We start from the raw sequence: 13,584 nt of genomic DNA, 5'->3' as shown, positions 1-13,584 counted from the left end.
TTTAAAAGGTGCAAATTAATCTACAAATGACAACAGCAGCCTGACTCTGAAGTGCATGAGTCATTAGGAATTTCAGTCGGCACACTTTGTGGGCAGCCCTCAGGTGTGCAGCCATCCTAAAGGAGGTAGCATCTCATCAGTCTGGAATTACCTGGCGTGGTTCTGCCCAGAGGCAGAGGGATGAAATGATTGATCTCTGGGAGGTTCTTGCCACCCTACAGTCTAAAATGGTTAAAACTTGCAATTGAAATATGCTTATTATAATCCCTATGCCCTTGGTCCCCACCCCCTTCCATCCATTATTAAATAAGAAACACTTTCCAACTCCTTTCAAGCTGATGCCTGTCGGGATTCCAACTCCTCATTTAGTCACCCTTGAAAAATTATTGAAGTGTTGATTCAGCGGGTTGGAGAAGGGGAGAGAGAGGTATACCACTTGAACACCCGAAGAATTTTAAAGTCCAGCCAGTGAATCATTTTCTTAACGTAATTCAAAAGGATTAAGACAGGGAAAACATTCAGCTTAGAGCATATGTTATAGGATATATATAATGAATATATATAACAATAGAATATATGTATATATTATAAGCTAATATAAAATAATATGAATATATAAGATGATATGACTGTACATTATGTTATATATACATATATGTACATATAAACATTTTATACAAGCATAAATATTACAATATATAAAATATATATACATATACATGTGTGTGTATATACACATACACACACACACACACACACACACACACACACACACACATATATATAAATGATCTCAAGATCATTTACAAAATCTGGTGAATGAGAATAATGGTCTGGCACTCATGGCTGAAGGAAACCATACTGCAAGCAGAACAGCAATGTTTCAAGATGGCAGCCAATGGGAAGAGCATAGAAAATGCTATTATGTATTACATACATAAAATTCCACCAACCCCAGCTTCTACTCATCCGCTTCTTTTCAGGGCTGAATGATTGATCTTTATGTTCATATTCACACATTTAATCAGTTTTCATATCATTCTTAACAAAATTCTATTTGCAATAATAGCAGTTCTGTTAAAAAAAGTTACGGAAAGTGTCTGACTTCTAAATATCAGGATTGCTAATTTTCTAGAGAATCAATATAACTTTATAGAAAAAAGTGTCAGCTAAGCAGAATTTTCTTTTTTCAGAGAAAAAAAAAAGTCAAGTATTATTTTGGGTAGGAAAGGTCTTTTCACAAAATCTAACACACTATGCCTGCCATTTAAAGTAGTTTAATTACTAGAATAAGAAATCACACATCAATTTAGTACTAGGTTAGGCTTCTGCATTAGGATATCTTTAGAAATAATGTTGTTTGTCATTTAGGAAATAATCATTTGAAATGTTTCAACACAGGCCCTTTAACAATTTTACTATATGACTTAAATTCAGATTTCACTGTTACATAGCAAATTATGATTAGATATGAGCTGGCTTTTGATCGCAGTGCCTTGTGTCCTAATGTGATTCAGCATGTAATTTGGGGAGAAAAATTAAAAATTGGGCTCATTCGAAGAGGCAAAAGTGAAAATTATGCAAGACAGTAGGTAGAAATATTACACTAGATCTCTGTCTACAGATCTGAATTCTTACAGATTAATTTCTTCTACAGTTTACACATTTTTTTATGTTCTTAGCACAAATCTATTTCTGTGTCTGTCTTATGTACAGGAGAAGGCTATAAGAGAAAACTTTCTTTAAAAAAATGCAAAACTATTTAGAAAATGAGTAGGAAGAATAGAATAGTTCTCTTCGTATTTAGGACAAACAAGTGGACTTTAAAAATTTGGAACCTCTGGGACTAACTGATCAATGCTTGTTTATGGGGCAATCTGAGGTAATCATGTCAATATCATTAGCTTGATCTAATTTTATGTTCTTCTTACATACATAACAAGCCCAGTACTACAGGACACAAACACTAGCCCTCCAATAATAAGCACTCCTCAGGAGTGTCTTCTTTCTTCTTGGCTTCTTGATTTCTCATCTAACCCTCATCTACTCTTCAGTCTTTTTACACTCCCCTTTTCTCTGCCGATCATGTAAATACGGTACAAATATATTCTGCTCTAAATTCGTCCATTCTTTCTCTACACATTTTCCATTGATGATTTTATCTAATATGATGATTACATATACAATGGCTAATAATTCCAAAATCTACAAATCCAGCTGAGATGTGTCTTGAACACCTTACCTACCAGGCTTCCTGTCTCCTAATTCATTTCTCAGGCCCTAAATTATAATTATGCTTCCTCAAACTTGTTCTTTTTCCCATGGTTCTGTTTCTCGAGGAAAAGCTCCACATTCAGTGACTGAACGTGGAAATCTTTATTATATTTGAATGTTTCCTATCCCACACTCTCCATAGCCAATCAGTTACCCAAGTGCTGTCTGCACTACTTTCAAAATATTTCCAGAGTCAGTCCATTTGCCCCATCTCCTATTGCTTATTTTAGGCCAACGGGATCCCATTTCTGGAATACTGCAACATCTTTCTAAAGAAAATCTGTTTCTTAAATCCTCGTGGTAGACAGAATAACAGCCCCCCAAAGATACCCTCATCCTAATCCTTAGGACCTGTAAAAATCTCACTTTATGTGGCAAAAGGGACTTTGCAAATACGATTAAGTTTAAGGACCTTGAGTTGAGGAAGAATATCCTTGCATATCCAGGTGGGCCCAATCAAATCACATCAAAATTTAAAAACTGAGACTGTTTTCCCGAAATGTCAATAAGAAATAGGCATGTGTGTTAACGCTCAGAGTAGGCACAGGGATAAGGGAGAAGGCAGGAATCCTGTCTCTTAAGTAGGATTTGACCCAACTATTTTTTAATCACACCTTCTTTCCTGTTTTCAGGGTTACCTGATCTTTTTTGGGGACCCTTCAGAACTTTTCTTTCCTGCTGATTCAAGATCCCTTTTCCCTGGTCTCCACTCATCCATCTGCTTTCAAGCATCCAAATAATCTGATCTATTATCTCCGTACCCCTCTTCTTATGCTTGTAGATTTGTACCTTTCCTTGCTAACATACATTTAGTATCATTTTAGGAGGCTTGGAGAGGGAGTTTAACTAATGTAGATATAGATGGTGTATTACAGAATTGTAACTTGAACTCTGTATAATTTTATTAACCAATGTCACCCCAATAAATTTAATAAAAAATTTAAAAAAAAGTATATGTTCAATCTGCTATCTTTAAATAAAGCTCTTCCCTCTTCATTTTTTTTCCCCTTTTCCAAGCTCTTTAAAAAAATTAGTGCCTGCTTATTTGCTCTTATCAGCAGTGGTAGATTTAAATGATGTCCTCTTTATGTAAGGCTTAGTGACACCAGGACAAATGTTATAGAACAAATGCAATTTTGAGATCTAATGACTTTGTCACATATTGAAGATTTATATAAAATGCAATTATCAACAATAATGTATTTTTGGAAACAAACACAAAGAATGCTAAATCTATATCCCCCCAGAGAAGTTGAAACCCAAGAGACATTTAACAGAATACAGATTTTTAGTTTAAATAAAGGAAATCCCTCTAATTTTTGTACTGTAAAGAGCACAGAAGTGTTAGGTTTTAAGCAGGAAATTTAAAGTCAGATGTCAAAACCCAGTATCTGATTACAGTTGTGTCACCCTTTCCTTAGTTCCATATTTTACACTATGTATATTACTTTAATCTTCCCTCAGGTTTTGAAGAAGAGACAGGCTTAAAATGCATGTTTTCAAAGGACTTGAACAGAAACTTTTCTAAGATGCAAAACATGGTTTCTTTTCTAACATCTTGTGGTATACTTTTATACTTTTCCCTATGTCCTCATAGTTTTGTTGGCTTCTTGCAAGGGGTGGGGAAAACCAAGGGCAAACACACACACAGAGAGAGAGAGAGAGAGAGAGAGAGAGAGAGAGAGAGAGAGAGAGAGAGAGAGAGAGAGAGAAATGATTTTTTTTCTTAAATATAAACTAAGTCTTCTTAAATCCTTTCCAGATTGAGTGTTGGTTCTTTCTATAATTTTTTAAGATCAATTCAAATTTTATTCAAGTAAGACATTTGTCTTTATTTTGGTCCCAATCATGAGTGTTATGAAGTCACTGTTAATCTGTTTCAAGAATTCTTTTAAGAAAGGATACATGCTTTTAAAATAGAAGTGTGTTTCATAGAAGTCTTCAATTATAAATAGTAAATTTTACAGAAAACAGAATTTGCAGTGAGACCAATCTTTAGTTACTCTTAAGGTCACTCTGCCATTTGAGCCAACAGTCCTTGAAGTAAATGATGATATGGTCATTGTTACAAGAAATACGACACTTTCCGAGGAAAAATTTTCATGACAAAACTATTTGTATGAAAGGGGGAGACTATAACTTGCGAAAGAAAGAAAGAAAGAAAGAAAGAAAGAAAGAAAGAAAGAAAGAAAGAAAGAAAGAAAGAAAGAAAGAAAGAAAGAAAGAAGAGATACAGAATAAATAGTAGAAATGTTTTTATTATGTTTTTAAAGGATAAAATTAAAGCATTATAAAGTTCCTTCCTTCAACAGTGACCAAAAATGCTGTACAATAACTTCTGAAGTTGATATTTTACCAGACCTCCACGGAAAATATTCTCAGAGCACAGTGTGAAAATAAGAGAAAACAAACAATACTCAACCAATTGAAAAATTATTTTTGAGTATCCACAGATGGCATTTATTAGATTATAAGAGGACTAATAGAGCCCTGCCTTGTATATGTTATTGCATAGAACATCAATCTGCCATTTTGCATAATTAAGAAAGTCAGAGTCTGACACGATTAGTTTGACAAGGTGATAATGGGAAAACGTCCTGCCCCATTTGTAGCTCATCCAAAACACACTGAACAGAGGAGAAACACATCTGGACATACAGTACTTTAAGGGTGTAGTTATTGTATCACTCTTCACTTTAGCCTGAGTTCAATCTAAGGCTACTATATAATGGACTTAAAATTAAACTTGGTCTCTGCTATCAGGGTGACATGTTTTTCTGAGGAGTAATATGAGTCTCAAAAGTTGTTTTGTGGGGGTTCTTCCTCTTATTTTGCTAACTGCGAATCATGAGTCATAGAACTTTAATACTGGGCATGGGATGCAGATAGAGCAAGCGAACTGTTGTGGTGAAAACTTGACATATTGCTTCTGCTTAGACATCAGTAGAGATTGGGTCAGAACTAAAATTCTATTACAAAGGACTTAAATTATGAGATTAGAAGAAAGTCTTGCCCAGTCCAAAGCCATTCCTGGTGTGGGAGGAATTCTTGGAAGTTATATAAATCGTGGAAGTACCATAAAGAGCTGAGCAGACACATGAGCAAATGGAATATGCCTAGCCAGAGCAGTGTGGCCAGATGAGAACAGATTAGAAGCAATTAGGGACCGATGAGAAAATATTGATGGAGCTGGGGATGGAGTAAAGAGGCTGTGACAGCACCTACAAATATCTGAGAAGCTGAACATAAGCAAAGAAGAAAGAAAACAAAACACAAAACTAATGTTCTCTTGATTGAGACTTGTTCTGGTTGGACTGAGAAAGGGCAGACCCAAGGACAATGCAGGGTAATTAGAGGGAGATAAAATTTATTCTAAGCAAGGGAGAACTTTATAACAATTTGGTTCTCCCAGAGTGGCCCACTTCAGTATAAACTACATCAGTCATTTCTGGTCTCAGTGAGAGAGTTGAAGCAAAACAAGATAGCGCAGGGGGTAAACAAGCACTGAATTTCATGGCTTCTAAAGTCCTTTCAACCCTTCGAGTCAGTAAACGATCCGGCTTGGTCTGAGCATCTGGGCACACCCAATCACGTGGCCATGCCTGCTTGATGTGTTACTGTTCCACAAACCTTTGTTTTCTCCTGGTACTTTGGCAACAGAGATTAAACACAGCTTTCATTTGATTTGTGCATTTACTAAAAACAAAAAATGCTATCACCAATCATAATTTGACATCTTTTTTAGGGTATATGTCTTTATTGGAATCTCAAGAGGCAATAGGCACAACTCAATTCATCAGCCATTTTCATCAAATGTTGTAGGTATCAGGTTAGTAAAATGCAGGAATTGGATTTTATGCATGGCATGGGGTTTCTGGTTTATTACATTTCCATTTAAATCCCTAAAGAATCCTCAACATGGCTGGTGACTGGGTTTTGATGTAAGCCACGGCCTAGATGTTGAATTGCACTCTAATACACCATCTCCCCTCCTTGTGCCTCCTGCTCTATCCAGCAGAGGAGGTTCTTTCGAGGCTGGTAGGAGAAGAGATACCTGGTTTACTCGAGAAGGAGGCTAACATAAATACCCAATCTACATGGATCACCTGCCTAGATTTTAAACCAAGGTAACCCGTCCACAGCCACATGGCCTCCACCAAAGAGGGACCGGTTCTCTTTTGCCATCCTAAACTATTCATACAGAAATGTTTTAAGTCTTCTTGCTTCATTTCAGCTTCTATTCTCACCTTCTCATATTCTATTCCTGCTCTTAGATGATTACTTACTTTTAGTTTCATCTAGTGATTCAAGACCTTCACTCATTCTTTGGTTTTGACTCCGGACATTTTTCAGGGTCAGAGTCTGCACTTAGCCTCTGGTGGTCTGGGCTACTCACCTACTTGATCAGCACCTGGTTTAAGACACCATCCCACTTGACCAGTCCCTGGTACTGACACATTCAGGAGGATCTGCTTGTCAGCCTACCTTAAATATTCATGGAGATGGACATTGAGTGGTTTTTTTTTTCCAAATTATTATTGGTGAAGCTCACAGATGCAGTTGCTAAATGCCTAATAATAATAGGTGCACAATTTGGGATTCCTACAATAGGCTGATGGTCTGGGTACCTTCTATCTGAGTTCAATTTCCTGGGTTCCATCATGGATCCCATCTCATCAGATTAATATCTGACTTGACGGTATTTTGGAGACTTTGACTGTGCTTTGACTGAATCTCTAGAGAACATGAACAAGATTAATAATATAACTAAGTATGGCACCAATGTGGCCACTTATCTAAGCCAAGAACCCAAAGCAGGGTCATTTTTCTGTCCAAACTCACAGGTTTATGAGAAGAATCTAAGTGGGTACCATTTTCATTTGAAAGTTTATCAGGCAAATGCTAAAGCACAACATCCTCCTAGCAGAAATACTTTCTTTTAAGATTCTTTTGAGATAAAGAAACATAATTCAATGAAAATTAACGTAAAATAGAAAATTAATTTAAATGTGCAGACCAGTTATAGAGAAATTTACACACACACACACACACACACACACACACAAGGCACTTAAAAAGATAAAGATAAGTAAAATAGAACATACCCCAGTACAATGTCATATACAGGATGAATTTGTTTTTAGATAGGTTTAAAGAGTTCTCTAACCTTCTGTCTTCTAAATTTCCAATTAAAATATGAGCACAGGGAGTAAGGGAATGTTTGTTTACACTTGGCAAAAACCGATTTCCTGTTTCTAAGAAAAAAAGCTTTCAAAGCTTTTTTGGACTTCAAATAGCTCTTGCAAAACAATATTTTGATGAGCTAAGTGTAAATGAATCAGAAACATATGGATTGGATTTCCATTGAGATACACATGGGTTTAAACATAAGCTGAAGAGAATGCCTGGTAAGTTATACTTGGAATTGATGAAAACCAAAATGTGGTGAATTTTTCAAAACTTATTTTAAGATACCTTATGTCCCGTCCACCAGACCAAACACTGGAGGTTTGTTGTCTCTTTTTAGGAAATCTTTTTGGAAAGGTGGAAGATACTTTTTCTTCAATAGAAAAGAGTTAAGTTTTAACAAGCAACCTTCAAAGTGATATTGTCACACACATTTACCTACTAGGAGGAGAAAAGAAACTATCTGGGCCACTGACACAAATACATTTTCATTTTCAATAATTTTTGTTGCCTTGCTTCTTTCCATTTCATTTCCCTAACTTCAAAACAGAAGCATCTAAGAATCAGAGGATAGAGAATGAAATCTTGAAAGTTTTGCTAAAACATGAATGCCTGGCTATATCTATCTTTGCATTACATAAAGCTGGCTCTACAATAGTTCTAAAAATATTTTGTTTAAAGTGAATTATCTCAGAAATACATTATCCTCTATCTTGGATTAGATATTTAAAACTGTACTGAGAACCACATCGATAGATGTTATGATACTGAATAATTTAGGACTATATATTATTATCTATAGAAGAGATGATTACGTAATTAATGCTATTTATATTGCCTAATATTTTCAGGGTCATTGGGGTTTGTGGAACAATGGTATAAGAGATATCTCTCTTAAGCAATCGCCAACAAACTTGCATTCAATGTTGTTATGGGCTGAAGTGTGTACCCCTAAAATTCATATGTTGAAGTCCGAACCCTCAACACTGCAGAATGTGACTGTATTTGGAGGTAGGGTCTTAAAAAGGTGATTATAATGAGGTCATTGGGGTGGATCCTAATCCAAGATGGCTGGTGTCTTTATAAGAAGAGGATATTAGGACATGCACACACTCAAAAAGAAGACCATGTGAAAACACAAGGAGAAGATGGCTATTAATAAGCCTTGGAAAGAAGCCTCAGAAGAAACATATCTGCCAAAACCTTAATGTTGGACTTCTAGAATCTAGAATTGTGCGAAAATAAATGTGTGTTTTCTAAGCCAGCCAGTCCATGGTGCTGTGTTATGGCAGCCTCAGCACACTAGTACAGTTATGAAGATGTTTGCTCTCCACCATTTATAAATCATTCTGACTGTTAACTACAGGCCAGAGTCTAATGTTTTCTTCTGTTGAACCTGGAAGATACCCTCCTAGAACTTAAGCTTTTGACCATGATAGAAGTAATGAGCTGAGGCCTCTGTGATCATCACATATGCAAAGAAGAGTACTTGAGCCAAAGCATAGGTCCAGCCTTCCAAGTTCTAGCATAATCTGTACTTGGCATCCCTCTGGCAGTAGCTGAACCGTAGTCCTTCCCCTTCCCAGATTCCACTCTTTGCCGATCTCCCTTGGGCAAAGTTTATATTCGACTTGCAATCTTTATATCTTTCTGCCAAAATGAGGACACCGTTCCTAGCCTCTTTTCTTAGGTATGGCCTGATGCCTGTATTCTTATCTCATAGTGAAGCATGATAAGTTGTGTGCCCATCTGGTTGTACCAATCAAGAACATGGCAGCATTCTTGCCATGCTCTGTAGGCACACTTTGTAGGCACATGGAAAACCATTTTTAATTTTTTCCTTTATCTTCCTTTATTAGCTTGGCTGTGTCTGCCCATTCAGGCCTACTGCCTTGTCTAAACTGATCTGGATTTCCTTGCCAGCTGATTGCTACTTATTGCATATGCCAAAGATAACCTAGACCACTGGCTCTGGTATCAGACTGCCTGTGTTCTTATTCTGACCCCTTCCATAATAATTATGTGCTAAATTTCCTCCATTTGCAAATGAGGGTAGTAATAATATCTACTTCATAGGGTAGTTCAGGGAGTTGAATAGAATAGTATATGTAAAGTGATTTGAACAGGGCCTACCATATTGTAAAAGCTCAATAAATATTAGATAAATTGTTAAAAATGATGACGGCTCCTCTAGGATGTGACAGCATATTTGACTATTACAACAATCCCAAAAGGAAAGAATTATTTCTATCTTTTTCAGATGAAAAGACTGAGAAGAACCTGAGTGGATTTAAAACCCAAGATTTTCATGCACTTTCCAGCATAGTTCCACCATAGAAGAGACAGCCAAGGGACATGAGCCAAATGTAATGACTCACTGTTACCAAAATGTAATATGTCTTCATCAGGAGCCATTGGACAGAAAGACTTACTTTGGAAAGGGGATTAACATAATTATAACCAAGAAGATGGAGAAGCTTTTATACCTTTCTTAAACAGAGAATTGGACCAGGTTCCCTATAGTTAAAAGTAAATTTATTATATGCTCTGGAGGTCCAAACCGTAATCTAATGGATCTGAAAGAAAGCATCCATACCCCTATTATTCACTGAATAAATTGGCTAAGAAACTGAGGATATGTTGAAGACTTGAGGATATGTTCTTGAGTTGGGTGATTTCATGATGGCAGCATTCTGGAGAGTTGCATAATACATTTCATTTTATATGTGGGAGCCTTAAAACTAAGAAGCATTACAGTACATTAAATCATCATGTTCCCAAGCAAACCATGCTTGGGGTTCAATCTTCTTTATTCATGCTTCCTGCTCCCTCCTCATCGTATTTGGCTGACCTCAGTATTATCTCTGTCAGGAGTGAGGGTAGGGCAGTAACCCACAAATAATGTAAGCAGGGGTTGATGCTTCATGGGGTTTATTGGAACTGTGCCTTTGTGCAATTTCTTGCACTGTCATCTGTCATTTGTTTTACAAAGTGCTAATAATAGACAAAATCATTTGGAAACTCAGTCGAAGACATGTAGTGTCATAACTTGAGGCCATGAGATGTGAGGAACTATCTTCTCAAGAGCCAAGTGCAGAGAAATATAGAAAGCTGGTTTTAAACATCTTCCTCCTGTATTTTCATCTTCTAACTGATTTTTAACTGTTCTCTATAATTATAAGTAGAATGGTTGATAGCCATTTCTATAGATTTCTCTAAGAAGGACCCTGATGAAAGTTCAAAAAACAGATAAACATGGTGTTGGGATATCAGCATTATATTGCTAAATAAAGCTAAAATAAGAATTATTTCTAGAAAGGCGAACGTTGGTCTCGTACGAGTGCTCTGTGTAGGATTGAAGGGGAAAAAGGCCATGACAGGCAGTGGCTCCCTTGGAGGAAAACTAGAAATATAATCAAGTGTATGTTTATCCAAAGGAATTGACTACACTGCCTCCAGTATTTTTCACAGGAAGACTGTAGGAACTTGTCCTGACTATTCAAGTTTTAACTCAAAGTTACCGGGTAAAGAGGCTGTCCTGGAGTCCCTCAACTAAAATAGCCTGCGTCTCCAGCCAAATAGCACTCTTTCTTATTATTCATTTAATTTGTTTCCATAATGCTTCCCATCACCTGCAAGTGCCTTATGTGTTTGAATATTTATGATCTGACTCTCCTCACTAAAATGCCGGCTGCATGATCCGAGGACTCAGTTCATTGCATTCACTATCATGTCCTCAGCACTTAGAATACTGCCCGCCACAAAGGACACATTTAATTTTCATGGTTGCAAAACAATAAATAAATAATTGGTTGACTATCCATGTTGTTAAGGGACATATATTCAAAGAAAAACACAAACCCGTTTTCTTTTATGCTATTCATAAAATCCACCGTTGAAATTAAAGTCAGTTCTATAAATTAAAGCATCAGTTATCAGATAAAATGTCTGGCTTCTTACCCCTATCAACTTATTTGTTTTGTGTATTCATTCAACAAACATTGACACAGCTCTTATTGTGTGCCAAATGCGGTATCGTGGAAAGGGAGATGATAGGTAAGATACAGTTGTAAACTCATAAGTTGGGGCTGTATTCATTATATAACTAATAAGCAAAAAATTAACAGAAAATGTCTGCACCTAGTAAAAGCTTTTTTTTCAAGTGGACTGCCATCTTAACTACTACCAAAACATGCAAGAGGGCAATTTTTAACACATACAATAAAGTTACTGCCCAAAACATGATAAGCTTGAGTATATTTTGAAGTTCTAAGCTAGAAATAATTTTCATCGGCTGAGAGTTGAGTATCAGATATGATATAAGCCAATCTTGCTCTTTAATGCTATTGTCTCCCAAGAAGACACAACTTCATATGGCAGGAAATTTGGGTAGAAAAATTGGATAAACTTCATGGTACTCATCCTTTTTTCACTCAGAAAAGTTTCACAGGACCAAAGATATCTCTTGTTAACTGAAAACTTATATTAGTGTGTCATGCGGGGCAGCCTGCGGGGGATCCTGCCGACTACGCCAAGTGTCATGCGGGGTGTCAGGCAGGGTCTCTGGTCCCGCTCCCCACATAAGAACGCAGGATATGGCTAGGCCAAAAAGGAACACCCACGGAGCCATAGGTAGGGAAGTCATACCACTATGGTCTCACTGGAGGCTGGGTTTACACGAAGTGCGACCTGCTGTCCGCTTTGCAGCCAACTGACCGACTCGCCTCCACTCTCCTTCAGTCTCCTCCTCTCTCCTCGACTTCCCTCCGTAGCCACGGCAGTTATATTAGTGGCCAATGGCTCAATGGTTACAGCTGACGGCCAACCAGCCACAGCTGATGGCTATCTACTACCTGAGCCAGCACCTTTCTATGTGAGGCCGAGAGCCTGGAAACTGCTTTCTGGGGCTCTGTCCCCACATAGTGGTTTATATTTTAAAAATAAAATTTTATGTAATATAAAATGCTATTTTCTAAAATGGGAAATCAATGTAATGGATTGAAAAGCGTGTCCCTCAAAAAAGATATGTTTGATTCCAGTACCTCAGAACATAACCTTATTTGCAAATAGGATCTTACAGAAGTAATTAAGTTCAAATGAGGCCAGTAGGGTGGACCCTATGAAAAAGAGAAAATTTAGGCATCGAAACATGCACTTAGAAATGTGCATAGAAATAATGCCATGTGAAGATTGGAGTTGTGCTGCTACAAGCCAAGGAGGCAGATGGCCCTACGTACACCTTGATCTTTATCTTACTGACTCCAGAACTGTGAAGCAATAAATTCTAATGTTAAGGCACCTCCTCCACACATACACATTATATTTATTAAAAAAGAAAGATGGTTCTTTCTTAACTCTTTGTTTTCCCATATTTAAACAAGTATACAGTAGAATAATGGGATACAGACAAAGGTAAAGTAATATATATATATATATATATATATATATATATATATATATATATGTATATATATATATTTAAACAATTTGAAGATGTACAAATTACCAATATTCTATCTTAACATATTGTTGTATATCTTTCCAAATACTTCTCTAAAGTTTATATACATAAGCATTATATTTTCAAAGAGGATTATGCCATACATATTCTTTTGAAATCTGCTTTGTAAATTAATATGTCAAAAATATACATGCATAGCATCATTTTCATGCTTTCATGGTATTTTACTATATGAATATGGCATTGCTTATGAAGTTTACACCTTCATTTTTTGCTATTCAGGTTAGTTTTTCTAGTCCTTATAAACAAGGTTCAAAAAGCAACTATATACAGATACATCTGTATGCTTATACAAAGTAGTCCCTAAAGATGGATTTTAGGAAGTGAATTTAATGTATCAATAGAAATTCCAGAACTCCCCCAACACACTCACCCACACAAACATACACACATATACAAAAGATTTATTTATATGTATGTTCAATGAGACATTTTTATAATAGCAAAAATCGCTAACCTAAAATACTCAATAATCTATTGCTTTACTAAATAATGCTGCATTATTTAATACTACATTAAAGTTCACGTTGTAGAAAATCATTTGAGATGGGCATGATATTCTAAGATTAAAATAAGTTTACAAAGGAAGTTTATATCAACTG

The sequence above is a fragment of the Rhinolophus ferrumequinum genome, chromosome 8 (assembly GCF_004115265.2).
Source record: "Rhinolophus ferrumequinum isolate MPI-CBG mRhiFer1 chromosome 8, mRhiFer1_v1.p, whole genome shotgun sequence".
Lineage (NCBI taxonomy): Eukaryota > Metazoa > Chordata > Mammalia > Chiroptera > Rhinolophidae > Rhinolophus > Rhinolophus ferrumequinum.
The sequence above is the reverse complement of the archived record's forward strand: the minus strand, read 5'-3'. Positions refer to the sequence as shown.